This window comes from Zalophus californianus, chromosome 9, assembly GCF_009762305.2.
Source record: "Zalophus californianus isolate mZalCal1 chromosome 9, mZalCal1.pri.v2, whole genome shotgun sequence".
NCBI lineage: Eukaryota > Metazoa > Chordata > Mammalia > Carnivora > Otariidae > Zalophus > Zalophus californianus.
In genome coordinates this window covers 92,052,009-92,068,472 of record NC_045603.1, presented here as the reverse complement: position 1 = coordinate 92,068,472, position 16,464 = coordinate 92,052,009, and the positions used below count along the sequence as shown (strand labels likewise).

General features: G+C 41.3%; 1 protein-coding gene and 1 long non-coding RNA gene across 2 annotated transcripts in view; one reads left to right on the top strand and one right to left on the bottom strand.

Annotated features, from left to right (window-relative positions):
• GRIN2B (glutamate ionotropic receptor NMDA type subunit 2B) overlaps positions 1–1,048 on the bottom strand; it is a 410,126-nt gene extending 409,078 nt beyond the window's left edge. The window contains exon 1 of the mRNA XM_027593634.1: positions 810–1,048. The gene's annotated coding sequence lies outside the window, so the exon portion shown is untranslated. The remainder of the gene's footprint in view (positions 1–809) is intronic.
• Positions 542–5,501, top strand: LOC113921305. Its single transcript, XR_003519633.1, has 4 exons — positions 542–713; positions 2,258–2,350; positions 3,104–3,188; positions 5,432–5,501. It is a non-coding gene; the product is annotated as an uncharacterized LOC113921305 (long non-coding RNA).
• Positions 5,502–16,464: the final 10,963 nt, after the last annotated feature.

Here is a 16,464-nt window from a genome sequence, read left to right as displayed (position 1 = left end):
TTCCTGGGACAGGCATGGATGAGAGGTGGGAATGCCAACCTGAATGGAAGAGGGGAGAGGGAGGGAGCGAGCGAAGGAGGGCAGCGGGCAGGAAGGAGGAAGGGGGGGGAGAAGCGGCACCAGAGAGCAACACACACTCCACACACTCGCACACACGCAGAAGCACAATCCCCACTTAACTCGCCAGCAAGTGCGGCCCCCAGCCCCATCTGCATTGCTGCCGACATGTCTGTCTCGCTCTCCCCATCGCCTCCAGCGGTAGCGCCTCCTCCCACCCCGGGCTTGTGCTGAATGGGTTCTGATTGTGCACTGAGTGCACACTGGGCATTTCTTGGAAGGGGCACACTGACACGCGCGCGCGCGCACACACACGCCCCCGACGCGCACGCGCCCCCGCGCGCGCACTCACACTCACCCCCGCGCACACTCACCCCCGCGCACACTCACGCCGCCGCCGCGCTGATGTGCAGCGCACGGGGCTTCACCTGCAACGTGTCGATTGGACGGATGGTCGCGGCGCGTGGCTCCGGCCCGGGGCACCGATGCCCAACCTCTCTGTTCGGTAAGGGGATTAACACCCCCCTCCCCCCAAAAAAGACCAGAGGGAGCCCTCCCCTTTCACCGTAAAAAATATATATATGTTTTTTAAAAAGCCACGTCCAAATTAGCAAGTGCCGGGTTCTGCCGGATTCAAGAGCTTCACCCAATAGCAGGTTAGTTAACGGTTCCACGGCTTCGACCCTTTATCTTCCTAACACCCCCAAACCCCAACACCCTGACAGGAGACTCCAAAGCGAACATTTACGTACCGACTCCGAGCGCCTGGGCGATTGCAGAATCTCCGGAGAGGGGTGGCGGGTGGCCGGGGATTGAGGGTTTTCCTTTCCTGCAAAGCAGGATTGATAATCCGTGTCGGGGGTTTTGAAGTTCACGACTCTTCTTGGCAAAGCCAAAGAAAATGCATTCGGACGCCAGCACTTCTGGACTGTGGTCATCAAAAATCACCCTGACGAACACTTTCGATAAGAGCAAAGCCCCGAGATTTCCTAGAGGTGAAGAAGCCGAAGGAAGTGGTTTTTGAAAAGGGGTTGGGGGGGAACCTTCCTTTCTCAAAAAAAAAAGGGGGGGGTGGAGAGGCAGGAGCCCAGATTCCAGTTGGTGATGATCGGAGCCGGGGGAGGGGAAGCGGGCGGGGGCACGCTGTGCAAGTCAACCGCGCGGCAGCGGGAGAGGAAGACGAGGAGGGGGAGGAGGGGGAGAGTAAGAAAAATGGGTATTAATCACTGGGGACGGGGGTTGGGCGGGAGATCGCAGGTTCCCTGGTCTGGATTTGGGTCTCACACCCAAAAACGTGCGGCCCCCACCCCGCACACACACCTACCTCTCACATACTGGCTCTGGTGGGAGGAGAAACCCACGAAGCTAGGGAGGATGTTTCTGCTCCCAGCGTGTGTGTGTGCGTGCCCTCTTTCTCCACACCCCCCACCCCACCCCACCCCCAAACCCCGTCACCCCCTCACTCCTATTGCTGAGACTCCGGCGGAGGCAGCTTCCCACGTCACGTGCTGGGGGAAGTGGGGTAGGAAAAGGGGGGAAAAGGCTTAACCTGGGTCCGTGGCGCCTCCTGCTGGCCGCAGTGGGGCACAGCAATGAGGAAGGGCGGCTAAGGGGTGCGGGGAGAGAGACAGTGCCCCCGGTGGGCGGCCGCACTCGGCTGCGGAAAGCCTCTCAAAGGCGGAGCTGCAGTTTGAAATTTAAGACCCTTGCTCTCTTTCCCATAAATCAGCCTCTGCTTCGTACGTGCAGCGCGTGTGCCGGACGCGGTTTATGAAAGCCGGGTTCTTGCCTTCAAGAAGCTTAAGGTCTATTTTGAGCCCATGAAGCTGACGGGAAAACAATGGGAAACAAAGAAAGGCAAACGCAATTAAGGGCTAAATTGTATAGTACAGATTCTATGTGTGCTTTGCTGACGACTAGTGAAGGTTCCAGGAGTTTGGCATTTTTTATTAAAGTAGATCCTGTTATTTAAAGACCTTGATGAGAGAGAATGATGAGATAGGTGAATAATCCTTATATGAAACTACATCTCATGACATTTAGAAACCCACCCTCTTGTAAAACGCAAAATGCACTCATTTCTCTCCCTCTTAAACTGTTTTCTGTTTTAATAGCACTTATCACCACCTGTATTATTATTTTTAATATTAATATCATCGTGTATGCACCATTTTTATTCTGATCCGTTGTCTCTTCAAAGATCCAGCATATTATAGTGGTGGCGCATTTTCATATTGGTAACATCATGAACTTCTCACCAACGTCCCTGAGAAGCAGCCATATAAACACACAGGTAATACTCCTGTGTCTGAAGTAGTGACACCTAGTAATTTGGGGCTTTGATCTATGTAAAATACATGTGTATTAGGTCCTATAGACCAGACAGTAGTCATAATATATCTGAACCTAATCCTTTTCATATTTCCTAGTTTTTGTTAGGTTTAATGGTTGCATCTAAGATTTTTAAAGGCACACACAAACGCATAAGCGTTTTATGGAAACACAAACACCGAAATTATTCTTTCTCAGTAATGGTATTACTGTTTTTCTAAGACAGGATAGGGCTGAACTTCCACCTCTTTGGAGAACTATAGAACCACTCCAGAGCTGCTGTGCCCCTTGATACACAGCAGCCAACCCAAACCACTCTATGTGCAGATTTCCAGTTGTTAGAACATGGATTCCAGGAGGGGTGTAAGATGCAGAGCAAGGACCCCATGGAGCTTTCCTGAAACACTTCCTTAAGTCTCCCGGGAATGCCATTACCTTCAGAATAAGACCCAAACTCACTCAAGGGTTGACCTTTAACCTACTTTAAAAAGCAACGACAAAAACAAACAAAAACAAAAAACCCTCAGGGCCCAACTTCCCCTTCCTGTCCCAATCCTCTTCACCAAAATTGGGCCATTCTTCTCTCTTTTCTTTTCTTCCCTTTCTGGACCCAGGAATTCCATTCCAGCCCATTCACCTTTGCAAGTATAGAGGAAAGAATGAATTCTCAGTCTCCCTCTCCCTAATAAAGTCTACCCTCCCCTTTAATTTCTAGCTCAAGTCCCACCTCATCTGAGGATATTTTCAGTCAACCAAGCCTGAATTGATTTCTGTAACAACTGCAAGAGTTTTTAAATGAGGTATGGCCCCTCCCCACCATCCCCCTGACTCCCACCCCCTGCATTTGGAAATGTGTAGAGGAATTTGTATGATCAGTTATCAGATGACAAGGTGATGGTACTGACATGCGTGATGCGGGCACCAGAGATAATGACACACACCAAATTGGTCATTTGGTCTTGCATTAAGAAGAACTGGCCCAAAAGGAAAATAATAAAGCCATAAGCTCTTTATGTTGGATCATATGAAACTGCTGGTATTCAATCATATGAAACTGCCAATCACACGAAATAACCAGTATTGACCTATAATAAAAAGGCAATTTCATAAGGCTAAACTTAAAATTGTAAACGCATGTATATCTCCCTAACTTTCCAATTACTTGTTTAACTACTTAAGGAGCTAGACCAACATCTACATGATCCATCTCTTCCCAGCACCTGACTGTTGGTTAGCAACCTCAAGAGTTCCCCTGGTGAAATTCTAAATTGGTCCGTGTACACAGAGAGCAAGGAAAGACTGAAGAAAGAGACAGCTCACTCCGGATTGGTGGGTGGCAGTTTTAATAAGCAAGACAACTTACCAGGAGGCTTGTCTTGGGCAGCCACAAGATAAATGGATCTCAACACCTGCCCACCAGAATCTTAAGAGTTTATATAGAGGCCTTCATGGGGTTCAGTCATGTACATAGTCCAGATGGTCTCAACCCATTAGTCTCTCAAAGCTGTATCCTTGAAGTAGCTCCTAGGGTGAGAACAATGGGTAGAACGCACATTCCAAGAACAGAGCAGGGGGTAAGGAGCTTCCAGTTGCCCAGATCCAGCTTGTGGGTCAACTGGCTGTCACTTCCTCCCAATCACCTCCTCTAACAGTGGCACAGTTCCAGACATGTGGTTAGGCCTCAATAAATATTAAGGTTTTGGTTTGTTTGGGGTTTTATTAATGACTATTAGAAACCGCTTTCCCAAGCAGTCTTGCTGACTCTGGCTCTGGAAGATCTAATTCAAGGAACCATGCAGCCTGTGAATGGAAGGTGGCATCTCTTCTCCATGGTATTCATTGCCCATTGTCCATTCAATGGGAGAAGACCTCTCTCCTTATTTCTCAGACTCCCTGTCATTCCCTGGCACTTCTCATGAATGACCTTTGCCTCTAAGGACCACAAGCCTTTCAATAAAACTGTTTTCAAGGATCATCCAGATTCATGAAATTTGGAACGCTATTTCTCAACATTGCAAATATGCATTTCCTAACTCCTAGTCAGGAAGCACAAAAAGCAATGTTCTAAAAAGACAAGATGTTGGATTATATTTCACAGCATCATTTATTGAAGGAAAAGCTCTTGCCTGAGGCTGCTAATGAAACATGGAGGTATTCTGCCAGCTCTCTTGACCAAAAGAGAGGATCCCAAGAGATGCAAACACTCTTGTCCATGGCCCAGTCACCAGATGCAAAGCCCATGCTTTGCCCAGCAATAAATAAATCCATAAATCCATAAATAAATAAATAAAAGCAGGAGGTGGGGGGATATATTTATCTCACAACATCTTTCATATCAAGCAACGATACCACAGGGTGAGGCCTGAGGTTTACAATTTGGGGTTCCTCTTTAAGGAAAGAGTAGAAATTTTGATGTGGAAGTGAAGATTTACTTAAAACAAGAAAATAAATCACAAGAAATAAAAAATTCTTTAATATTTATTAATGCCACAAAAAATTTGTCAATTTGTCATTATTACAATTTTATTAGTTATTGCCTGAATGTTCTATATTTGCTTTTCTATATTTTTTTACTTTGTATTCTTCACATTATGATTTATAATATCATTTATATGAAAATAACAGAAAGAATCAAGTCTACCCTTTACCATGGTTGCTCAAAAATTGTTTTTCATTATTAACCATTTAGAAAAATTTCTTATTGGTAGTAGTGCAATATGTGTTTTTCAGAATCGCTGTCAAATTAGAGAAAACCTTTATCAAATTTCTTTTATATAGAAGTTGAACGGTTTCAAGGATTTCAAGTTTTCGTGTACAGTGGTTAATATTAAATATCCCTTGATTTGATGCCACTCATTAACCAGTTTGCAGTGTATTACAAGTTTTGCATTATCTTCAACAATGTTAGTGTTTTGTCTCAAACCAGCCAGAAATTTAAATCTTTCTCCAGTGTGTTCATTTGGTTCACTCCTCTTCTATAACTGAATTATCAAACAATCCAGGAGCCTATTCATTACTCAAAATTTCTCTTTTCTTCTTACAGTTGTGGTATGATTTGAAAAAAAAATGTTGCAATTTGCTTCTTAATATCAGGTTGATTTCTACTGATGTAAGTGCTAATCTTTTTGTCATTTTTTATTAATTATTATATGAATTTTCTCTTAGTTCTTCAATAAATAAACGTATAAAATAAAGAACTCTTCAACTATGGCCCAAACAGCGGTGTGTAATTTCTTACTTGTTTTATTAAAATGTCCCAAAGTGTCTTTCCAAACTTCAGATAAAGTGGCAACAAACTCAAACTTTATCAACTCTTAAAGAAACTTTTTAAAATCCATGTTCGGGTTTCCCTTCCCAGCCTATGAAAAATTCTAGAAACTTAATGTTGATATACTCATCTTACAAAGCAGAAGCTTTCTAGTGGGAAGCATTATACTTTGATTCTTTAAAGAAAATTCTAAGTTGTCAAATATTCTATTTGTGAGACAAATCTGAAAGGGCAAAAAAAAAAAAAGCGTTATGGAATACAAAAGCAGACTACAGCTTCAGGTAAGGGGATGAGGCACTGAGCACATGTTCTCTGAGACTTCATGTCATAGTGCGGGGTAAGGAGGCACAGGGGGCTGATGGAGTTTTCCTGGAAGCTTTTCCTTCTTTGAGAAAGCTGGCAATAACTTAACTCTATAGGAAACTGATGGCAAGCCGTATAAATATATCTCACTGAACCCAAATTAAATTATTCCCAACTCAGCCTCCACTTAGCTTCATCTTAAAAATACTCACTGCCACTCCAATGACACCCAGTATAAGAGGTAATCAGAGAAAGTTGGAGTGGAAAGAGACAGCAATCTTAAATGATTGCAATTAAAATATACTACTTTTGCAAATTTTACTAAAACATTTGGACACATTATTAGGGCCTCTCCCACAGCCTTAGAAGAAAGGGCCCCAAGTGAGAGGCTGGGAATCGGAAGTTGCATTAGCTTCAAAGTCAGTCTGCCTCTGCTCGTTACCTAATGTAAAACAGGCTTCCTAGTTTCTAGAGAAAATATTCGAATGTTATCTTTGAAAAAATAATTCGTTAAAGGCTCAGTTGACAACATGCATATTAATGCCTTCTGCTGAATCCAATCCATCTTCTTTTGCTTGCAATTCCTGGAGTGTACAGGAAACACAGAGCATTCAATTTTAATAACTCTCACAAGCATACTAAGATCCTGATTCTACCATCATTACTCTTTTAAAAGAATCTCTATTTTGTTCTTATCATAATGATATTAATTATTCAACCCAGGCAGTCTTTTTGCAAAGGGATAGTTAAACAACCTTCATCCCCCCGCCTGAAGACCTGCCTTTTGGCTCCAACAATTAAAAAAGTCTTCATTACCCACTGCATTTTCTTGAGCCTGTTGTGTACACTGTAACAATATACTTCTACACACTCACATTGTATATGCAGAGAAACATTTCTTTAATCCTCCCCTACATGGTCCCTTTTCTTTTCCAAAATATACAATGGGGGCTGAAGGGAGGAGAGAAAGGAGAGAAGAATAAATAAGACTTGAAGAGAAAAGAATGATTGGATCTAGAAAGTGGATGGAAGTTGTGATGCGATAGTAAGTTCTTTGTGATAAAGAGAAGAATTTGCACGGCGTTGTTTCTAGCATCACTCAACTCCTGCAAGAACACACCCTGAGTGGAAATAACCCCCCAATTAAGCACAGTTAGAGTTGGCACTGACTTACTGGCTTTTTCTCCTCCTTCAATATAGCAAGGATATGACAACAATTTTTCTGACCTACCTAGCTGTTGTTTTTTGGTTTTTTAGTTTGTTTGCTTGTTTGTTTGTTTTTTAAGAAATCCTTTAGAATCTTGATTTTTTCTAGCTGAATAGGTTTTGTGTGGTTTTTTTCCTTCTTTTTTTTCCATCTAAATACTTTAAGGGGGAAAAATGGCCTCTAGTCTCACCATTATGACGTAGAGAAGATGCACTCCCGATGTTTCATTATCAGATTGATCAAGCTTCTTGAGAAATATGCCCTAATTTCTTTTACTACAGACAATATGGATGAGAGATCCCATCCGTATCTGGAGGCATTTTCAAACATCTTATTACCAGAGGCAGTCAGATAATGATGCAAGTGATAAAACAAAATGGAGATAAATTCTGTATCTCTCCTCTCACAGGTTCCCTTCTCTCTCATCACTTCATGTCTTTCTCCGAAATTTTCTAACAGTTTTCTTTGTGATCCAGGTATCCATTCCCCCAATATTGTCTTTCCATTTTAGAACCTGCCTCCTTCTGTGTGGGTCCTGGAGCAGTCATGCCATCATCCTCTAGGGAGTTACCCCCTCTTCTTCATACCCCCTTCAGAGTTCTTTTATCTTCTGGAGTAGCTTTTATTGATGGTGATTTCTGCCCACTTCTGATGGTCCCTCTGCTCCCATCACCCTTCCCATTCACAGCCAAGGGATCTTATGCAGACCCCAGTCAAAGGACATCAGGACAAAGCACAGGGATCTCCTGCCTTAAGTACAAGAAAGAAGAGCCAGCAGGGAGACACGGGCAGGCTGTTGAGAGAACACAGAGTCACAGAGGTGTCTGACAATCACTTGTGGGGACATTGGTCCTGCAAAATGAATATGAAATTGTGTGAATTAAGCTGGATTCCATTGGAGAGCATGTGCATGCACACACACACACACACACACACACACATACACACAGTAGCATTTTGAAAGAATTCTGAGGTGCCAATCTGAGGCAAGGGGTGATTATTCCTCACATGTCCCAAATCTACACATCAGCCTGAGCAGTACATAAAGTAAGCACCACCAGGGCAGGGGGCTGGTCCATTTTGTTCACTGCAACCCTCCCGACACCCAGCACATTGCCTAAATGAATAAATGAATAACTTCTAAGCAGACCCTAAGGATGAAATCAGTAGGTATTCGAAGAAGGATTTTCTCGATCTTTATAGGAGCTACATCACCATGACCCTGCTTGAACACTCAACAGGCTCCCCACTAGTGGAGTTTAGTTCAAACTCCCTTTCTACACACAGGTTCCTTCACAGTCTGGCCCCAACCTCCCTCACCCCTGTAGCTCTTCATCACGTGCACTCATTTTTTCATTTTGTTTTTTAAATTGAGATTTATTTTCTTTTTAAATTTCGATTTTAGTTTCATCAAAGTTGTGTGAGCAAAGTTTAAAATAATCAAGTTGTTCAGTAGCAGTGTCTTTTGACCTCCCCCTCCCCTCCCCCTCCCTAAAGGCCACCACTATCAACTTTTTTTTTTTTTAAAGCAGGTTTCTTGCCCAGCGTGGAGCCCAACACAGCGCTTGAACTCAGGACCCTGAGACCATGACCTGAGATGAGATCAAAGGTCCGACCCTTAACCCACTGAGCCACACAGGCACCCCTCAGTGATCTTCATTCAAACTGCCGGCACTCACCCTCACAGTTCAAAATGACACACTTACATTGCTACTCTTCATTGTTTATTGACATCCTACTATGGAAGATAAAAGTTTGTCTCTCACAAATAAAAACAAAAACTAATGTATCACATATATGCACATTCCCTTCCTTCATATCCTCCAATACGCATTGATCATAATTATACTTAAATCAATATTCAGAGTCTACAATTGTCCCATAAATGTCCCTTATTAGGTTTAGTTATCCTGCCTCTTAAGTCTCCTTTAATCTAGAATAGTTCCTCCATCTTATTTTGTCTTTCGTGACACTGACATTTTTGGAGAGATTGGGCCAAAATTAGCTAACAGAAATCTTCACAATCTAGAATTGTTTGATTCTTTTCCTCATGAATAAATTAAGGATAAACATTTCTGGCAAGGTAATATTGTGAATTTCTCCAATGCATTAAATTATCAGGAGGTACATAATGCCAGTGTGTCCCATTATTGATAATGGCAAATTTGATCATTGATTTGGGGGTATCCACCAGATCTCTCAATTGTAAAGGTATATTTTCTCTTTGTAATTACTAAGTAATCCACTGGGTGATAATTTGACACCGTGCTCCCATGTTCCTGTTTCCTAATAACTTAAGGACAAAGAGTATTAAAAAGAAATCTTAAACTCTGAATAGATTGTTGTTGGTAAAGGTATTAGTGCAACAATTATGGACAGAAATAAAAAATTTGTATATAAGTTCTGTCCACTAAAAGGACCTAAAAACAATGACTTCACAGTAACAATGAGCACACCCGATATCCAGATCCTGGTTTCTAAACACCATTCTCCAGGGAAAGGAACAAGGAATCCTTGATTCTGGGTGGAGTCAGGGAAAATACAAGGTGAGCCCAGAACATCTTGTTTAGCCTGAAAGCAAGGAAGTGCTCTAAAACTAATGGGGACATGTCAAAAGAACATATGAGCCAGGTTAAAGGATCTCCCACTGGCCAAATTTGGGGCGATTTTAGCTTGAAAAAGAATAATGACCATATTGATTATGAGACGTTGAATAAAAAAGACTCCATTAGTCCCTGTGGACTTGAAGGAAATTGATGGTGGGGAGAGGGAAGAAAAGCTCTTCTTTACAAATATTCTAGTTAATAAATGCTTAAGGAATAATAGAATTAGAGGATCACCATTTTACCATCTCCAATGTAACAACCGATCATCAGTGAATACTAATAAATGCTTTTTTGATGATTATTTTTGGCAAGCCACAGTTATACAATGTCCTTATTCTTAACCTGTAAAAATTATTATGCCCATTTTTAAAACTTCAAAATGTATATTCTCTCACATCTTACAAACACCTCTTCCTCTGCATCCATGTTTACTAACACATTTCATAAACCCTTCCAAATTTCCTTCTTTGCAAAATTTTTTCTTTTATCCATTGGTAGATTGCTGTGAGAACCGATTCATATATAATTTAGTGACTCTGTAGAGAAAAAAACCCTTTAGCCTCCATTTAGGAGCAATATCTGAATTTCTTCTTTTTTGAACAAAACTGCTTCATAAATTTCCTCTTACAAAATGCTAAAACACATCTTTAAGTTAGTTAGCTAGTTTAGTCCAAATTTTAAAATACTAATTTGAAAAACATTAACCGAACACTGATTATGTATAAAGCAGGATGCTAAGTACTGTTGGAAAAACTAGAATAAGTCAAACACACCCCTGCTTCCCAGAAGTTTAAAACAAGGGAAACAGTATGTAAACAAAGAAACAATCAATGCAGAACTATTTAATCCCTATAATAAAGACAGAAGTAAAGATGCTAGGACCCCAGAAGTAAGACCCATTCATTCCAATAGAGTGTGGAAGATTGCTTCAGTGGCCCCAATTCTTCATCTCTTCCCATAACCACACCCTTTGCCAGGTAACCCTGCAGTGCCCTTTCATTGTGGGAGAGCACCTTGACTTTGGGTTTGGCAATGTGACTTCCTTTAACCAACAGAATGAGGCAAAATTGATGGAGTATCAGCTCCATAGGCAGGTCTCAAGAAGCCTACATATTTTTGCTTGAGCTCTGAAACCTCTACTATTGCCATGAGAAGAACATGTCTAGGCTAACATGCTTGTCCTAATAGGAAAGAAGAGACAGGCAGAACAAAACTAGACACCCTAACTGAGCCCAGCCTACTTCCATCTTCAGCCAACCCTTAGATCTGTGGGAATGAGTGCTTGATGTTCTAAGCCACCAAGTTTTAGTGTGGCACATGGTGCAGCAATTTTATGGCAATAACTAACTGATATACAGAGGGATGAAGGAAATCTTACACCTCAGAGGATGTGGCATTAGTTCTGAACTTAGAAGGAATAGGCTGTTTTTTAGATGTAATTGACATATAACAGGATATTAATTTCAAGTGTATAACTGGACTTGATATTTGTATAAATTGCAAAATGTTCACCACAGAAAGTCTAGTTGACACCCATCCCCACACATAGTTATGATCTTTTTCTAGTGATGAGAACTTTAAAGATCTACTCTCTTAGCAACGTTCAAGAATACAATACAGTATTATTAACTATAATCACCAAGGAGCTAGACCATTCTAAGCTGAAGGGAAAGCACAGGCAGAATCTCAGAATCATGTTCAAGTAATAGCAAGCGATGGAACGCAATGCCAAAGAGGAATGTAGTAAAAGTATGGAGGCAGCTTCTGGAGGCTCTTGAATTCTATATTAAGGAGTCTGCATTTTATTTCACACTCTGGTTCTGAGGAAGAGAGGAATTTGATCTGGCCTAGACTTTTGGAAAATAATATTGGCAACAATTTGGGCTAAATGCAATGGAGAAAAAGGAATCAAATTAAGAATGATTGATCCCCTATTATGTACTGAGTGCTTTACCTTAATTATCTCATATAATGTCTCAAAAATCCTATGAAGTAATTATAGGTATCCCTTTGTATAGATGAAGAAAAAGACATAATGACATTAAGTAACTTTCCCCAAATCACACAGCTGGCAAGAGATAGAGCTGGGGTTCAAGGTCAGGTTGTATGACAAGAAGGTCAGGTTGTATCCTCTTTCTACAATGATCATTCTGCTTCCCAAATATTGGATGCAGGCAGACAAATTAGGAGGCTATTGCTATCCTCTAGGCAGTGCTAATGAATTATGATGGTGGCAAGGAGAAAAGAGGATATATTTTAAGATTTTTAAGATATTTTAAAATTATACAGTTGTATTTATTTATTTATATTGCCAAAATAAAACTGCCAGCAACTGGCTGAATATGGCTGGTGATAGAGCATGATAAGAAGATGCCACATTTTTGAGCATGACTAACTGAAGTGTTGTGATGTCCCTATGATAGGAGACAGAGGAAAAGCAGATTTGGTGGTAAGAAACCAGACACAAGAGTTGAGTTATCATCTTAGGAGGTTTTCTGACTAGTGATAATATTAATAATAACTCTCACTGAGTACTGTTCTTAGTGCTTTGCCTTAAGCAATTCACTCATCCACACAACAGCCCTATGAACTAGATGCTGTTATTATCCTGTATTATTGCTAAGAAACCTGAGGAACTGAGACGTTCAAGAACTAGCAATGATGCTTGGATAGAAACACAGGCAATCGGGCTTTGGGGCCACACTCTTGACAACCACACTCTGGAATCAGTCAGTAACGGCTCCTCCAACATACCCAACCCCAGTCCCAAGAACCGTTCATCAGGATAGTCAAGGTTACGCTGCAGTGAAGAGCCCCGAAACAACAGATCCTTAACAGAAAAAAAGATTACTTCTCACACTCTCCAAATCCTGCAGATTCTAGCCAACCTCCAAGGCATAGTTCTCCCTGTGTCGAGAGAACATTTTCTGTTGCCTCAGTCCTAGGTCACGTCCACAGCAACATGGGCTACCAGGATAGCAGCCATAAGGAAGGAGAGGGATTGCATTTCTTGAACTGGTAGTCAAATGTTTTGTCCCTAAGGAAAGAGATGCATCTCATTCCTGCCCACAACCCACCAATCAGAACTAGTCCCATGGCCAAGCCCACTGCTTGGGGCAGGGACAATTCTGTCTAGTGCAATTCTTTCTAGAGAGAGTAGAGCCATAAATATCATTGTACAGCAGCTTCTTGTAACTTAGCAATAATTAGACATTTGGGTCTTAAAATTCAAAGTTGGGGTGAAAGCACTAGTTTGAAATGTATTTGAATAAGCATATTACAGATCCTAATTTCGACCTCCATTCTCAGAATCCAGGGTGTTCACGCCCTGTTCCCTGTCACCACTCCCATTCCTGTCCAAGGAGATTGGAAAGCTCAAATGACATAATCCATATGCTTTGCAAGCTTTACAGGACAACATGAATAGTATCATTCTATCTGATGTGAGGCTCTTTATTTACCCTCAATTATCTCTCAGCCAGTCGTTCAATAGCCACAGAGCACCTAGACTAAAGGCATTCTACTAGGCACTGTGAAGACACAGAATTATTTAATACTTATCCCTGCCCTCAAGCAATTGCAGTGGAATGAAGAACCCAGACTGTACCCATGAAATGTTAATAAACATAAGCAAAGCAGCAGAAAATACGTGGCAATAAACACTTCTGATAGGAAATACTCTTCTGGAGAACAGTGAAGAAAGAAATGTGGAATGTTTTGAGATGGTTTTCTGAGAGTATCTTCACAGCTAAAGTGGTGAATTCAAATGCATGAAGTAGCCAGGTGTAGGGATGGTGGGAGCTACAGTGAACTGGAAAGTGTATGTTCTGTCAAAAGGCTTTCAAATTCTGAGGGGAAACACAAACACTGCTATGGACCGAACAAAACACAACTTCTTGGCAGTATCTGGACTGTGACCTCTGGTTTAGAGCATTTCCCCCAGGGATATTTTTGTGTTGGTTGATAACAAATCCTTAGGTAAAACAGGTAAATTTCAAACAGGGACAGTTCATGTGGACAGACAAGAGACAAGGAAGATTGGAGAAGAGTGGTTTCCAGAATCTCTCTGTTGTCCCTGAGAAATCTTGCCACAGGAGAGTTTGCCTGATCTAGTAAACTAGTCAGTATGATGCTAATACATAGAGAACTGAAACACATCTTGCCTAAATTATCACAAATTTCAACTTAGTAAGGTCAAAATTAATAAGGTTTTCCTCTACATTGAAATCATTTTGATAGCATGATAAATGTCAGAACTAAAACCTTAACAACTGTCCAATGATGCCACATCTAAAAGAAGAACAGGGAAGAACAATTAACTAACATTATTGCATACACAACAATGGTTAGCTTAATTAAGACCTTCCAAAGACACATGCTACCCACTATAGATTTTCTGAGTTGTTTTAAGGGTGTACATTTACCCCTTACACTAAGACTCTCAGAATTTGGTTAAATATGACATTCATTTTTATGTCTTATCTTGCTCTCTGTCCCTTAAAAATGATTGACCATCCCATTTAATTTGAAAGGAACTTAAATTTAAAACAACTAATAAAGATTCAAAAATCTTTTCTTCTGGATTAATATATTTAGTTAATTTTGTATTTAAAGAACTCCAGTCTAACTTAATTTTAAAACTAGCTATGTCATTTTTTCCAATCTTTTACAGGTGCATATGTCTATATTTAAATTTTATGTAGTTGTAAATATGTGATGGTACTTGTGTATTTTATTTACTTAAATCTACTTTTTATATAATTTCCTACGTATCCACATAGGTCACACATTTATCAAGATAAAGGTTGTAATTTGCTAATCCATCCCTTAAATTTTGTTTCCAGTTTTTTAATATGATGAATAATTTGCCATAAACACCTGGAAAAAAATACTTTTTTTTCCTCTTAGAAATATTTACTTGGGCTGCATTCCCAAAAGTGGGATTATTGATCATTGAGTACTATCATATTTACTGTTTTCATTTCCAATTTTTTTCTACGAAGGTTTTACAAGTTTGTAAAATCTTACTTGTAGTTCTTTCTCTACTACCCCAAATACTTGGTTTTTATTATTTTATTCATATTTTTTATATAACATATAAGAAGTATCATCTCCTTTAATGTATTTTTGTATAGCTATGAACAAGCTTATTGATTTATTGTTCATTCTTTCTTGTGTGCAAATGGTTTGTTCTTCTTCTTTGGCCAATTATTCTGTGGAAAAGAAATATTAGCTTTATTCATCTATAATTTTTCTCTTTACATTTGTATATTCAAATTATATTCATCACACTTATTTTGTATATTTCCCCAGCATAAAATCTTAGTTTTGAAGATTTTTCTGTTAAAAATATTTTAAGGGGGGCGGAGCAAGATGGCGGAGGAGTAGGAGACCTGGATTTCGTCTGGTCTCAGGAATTCAGCTGAATAGGGATCAAACCATTCTGAACACCTACGAACTCAACAGGAGATCAAAGAAGAGAGTAGCAACAATTCTCTGAACAGAGAAGTGACCACTTTCTGGAAGGTAGGACGTGCGGAGAAGTGAATCGGAGGCGATATTCAGGAGGATAGACGGCGGGGGAGGGGGCCTCCGTCGGCCGCTTCTGGCAAGTGATAGAGCCGCGGAGCACAAAATCGGAACTTTTAGAAGTGGGTTCCGCTGAGGGACGTCGCTCCAGTGGCTAAGCCGGGGGTGGAACCCTCGCGGGACAGTGTGGTCTCAGGACCCTCGGGGTCACAGAAAAACCGGGGGTGCTTGAGTGCAGCAGAGCTCCCAGGTATTGGAGCGGGGAAGCCGGCTGCAGAGACGGAGCCAAGGCGCAGGCTCTCAGCTCAGGGTTGCCATAAACTGTGATCCGCGGCCCAGTCGGGCCACTGCTCCTCCAGCAGGGACCCAACAAGCGGCAGAGCTGGGGAGACTCCCCTTCCTCCCCCAGGAGGAGCGGCGTGGGAGCGCACCACAGGGATCTGCTAGGTTTGGAGACTCCTCACGGGGTCGGGTGCCAGAGATAGAAACGCTCGGTCACAGGCCAGGTGAGCACAGAGTGCGGCCGGAGACCAGGGAGACAGGAGTGACTGCTTTTCTCTGGGGGCGCACTGAGGAGCGGGGCCCCAAGTTCTCAGCTCCTCTGGGGGGAGATTGGGAGGCCACCATTTTCACCTTGGTCCTCCAAAGCTGTGCCAAGAGCTTGCAGGGAACAAAAGCTCCTGAGAGCAAACCCAAGCAGCTTGCTTAGCCCTGACCGACAAGGGCGGGGCAATTCTGCCTCCGGCAAAGACATTTGGGAACCACGGCAACAGGCCCCTCCCCCAGAAGATCAGCTCGAACAACTAGCAAGCCAAGACCAAGTTTACTGATCAAAGAGAACGGGAGAACTCCAGCGCTAGGGGAATACTGCACATAGAATTCATGGCTTTTTTTACCATGATTCATTAGTTTTTCAAAGTTAATTTTTTTAACTTTATTTTTCTTTTTCTTTTTTCCTTTTTCAACCAACATCTTATCAATCCCTTTTTTAAAAAAACATTTTTTATTTTTCATTTTTTGAGTCATATTCTATCCCTTCATAGTAGTTACCCTTATTTTTGGCATATATATATAAGTTGTTCTCTCTTTAAAATTTTGAGATACCGTTTCTTCTAACAGATCAAAACATACCCTAAATCACTAGTATATGGCTTTGTTCTAGT